Genomic DNA, 1,778 nt, shown 5'->3' with positions numbered 1-1,778 from the left:
TTGAGACAAAATAAGCTTTTTGAAAAAGACTTAGGTTTAGCCCTTAACTTGGATGGGGCGAAGATATTTTAAAATGAATTTCAAGTTTTACCCTTACCTGAATGGGAAAGAGATACATGAAGACCCTGATGGAACATTTTTGAAAAATGCCTCGTAAGACGAGGCTTCAAGTACGATCCTTTTTAGAATGAATATACAAAGCATTGATTCTTTGATGGGGAAAAACCATGATGGGACTGGAAGAAACACCTCATCAGAACGAGGTTCAGGTTTCACCCTAACTTGAACAGACGATACCTTGTGGAAACACGAGGTTCAAGCTTAACCCTTAATCTGAAAGGGATGATACCTTGTGGAGCGAGGTTCAGGCTTAACCCTTAACCTGAAAGGGACGGTACCTCGTGGAGCGAGGTTCAGGCTTAACCTCTAACCTAAAAGGGACAGTACCTCATGGAGCGAGGTTCAGGCTTAACCCTTGACCTGAAAGGGATGGTACCTCGTAGAGCGAGCTTCAGGCTTAACCCTTAACCTGAAAGGGACGATACCTCGTGGAGCGAGGTTCAGGATTAACCCTTAACCTGAAAGAGACGACTATACGAAATCCTTGAATGAAGAAACCATGATGAGACCTTCAGAGTTTGTACAAAAAATCCGAGAGGGGTTTGCAAAAGGAAGAAAGGGGGTTCTCTAAAGCTTGAAAAGGGATTGATCTTGGGTGTCTCATTACTGAGACTAAATCAACTTTTAAAATAGATGACCTTTTGCAAAAATAGTTCAGGTTTAACCCTTATCCTGAGCGGGATAATACCCCGAGGAGCGAGGTTGAGGCCTAACCCTTAACCTGAAAAAGACAACCATACTGAATCCTCGAATGAAGAAACCATGATGGGACCTTCAGAGTTTGCACAACAAATCCGAGAGGGGTTTGCAAAAGGAAGAAAGGGGGTTCCCCAAAGCTTGAAAATTGATGATCTTGGGCGTCTCATTGTTGAGACTAAATCAACTTTTAAAATAGATGACCTTTTGCAAAAAGAGTTCAGGTTTAACCCTTATTTTGAGCAAGACAATACCCTGAGGAGCGAGGTTCATGCCTAACCTTTAACCTGAAAGGGACAACCATACAAAATCCTCGAATGAAGAAACCATAATGGGACCTTCGGAGTTTGCACAACAAATCCGAGAGGGGTTTGCAAAAGGAAGAAAGGGGGTTCCCCAAAGCTTGAAAAGGGATGATCTTGGGCGTCTCATTGCTGAGACTAAATCAACTTTTAAAACAGATGACCTTTTGCAAAAATAGTTCAGGTTTAACAATTAACCTGAAGGGGATGAAAATACCTCAAGGAGCGAGACACAAGTTTAATCCTTAGCTTGAACGAATAAAAATACAGAATCCTCGAGAAAGGAAACTATGATGGGACCTCTGAATTTTGCACAACAAATTCGAGAGGGGTTTGCAAAAGGAAGAAAGGGGGTTCCCTAAAGCTTTGAAAAGTGATTGATCTTTGGCGTCTCATTGCTAAGACTAAATCAGCTTTTAAAATAGATGACCTTTTGCAGAAACATTCAGGTTCAACCCTTATCCTGAGTAGAAACTGTCTATGGCGGGACAGTGGGAAACACATGGAAGTGTGCATATCCGAGAGCCTAGGTGCTCAGATCAAAACAGAAGGGAAGGACTTTCAAGTCCTAATGAGGGATAATGCCGGGATATGCCAAAATGGACATCAAGTTCTTGCTTCATGTTGTTATAACTAGAAAATTTTGCGAATAAGATGCAA

Source organism: Nuphar pumila, chromosome 9 (assembly GCF_984573655.1).
Source record: "Nuphar pumila chromosome 9, dmNupPumi1.hap1.1, whole genome shotgun sequence".
NCBI classification, from domain to species: Eukaryota; Viridiplantae; Streptophyta; class Magnoliopsida; order Nymphaeales; family Nymphaeaceae; genus Nuphar; species Nuphar pumila.
Note: the sequence above shows the minus strand (reverse complement) of the source record.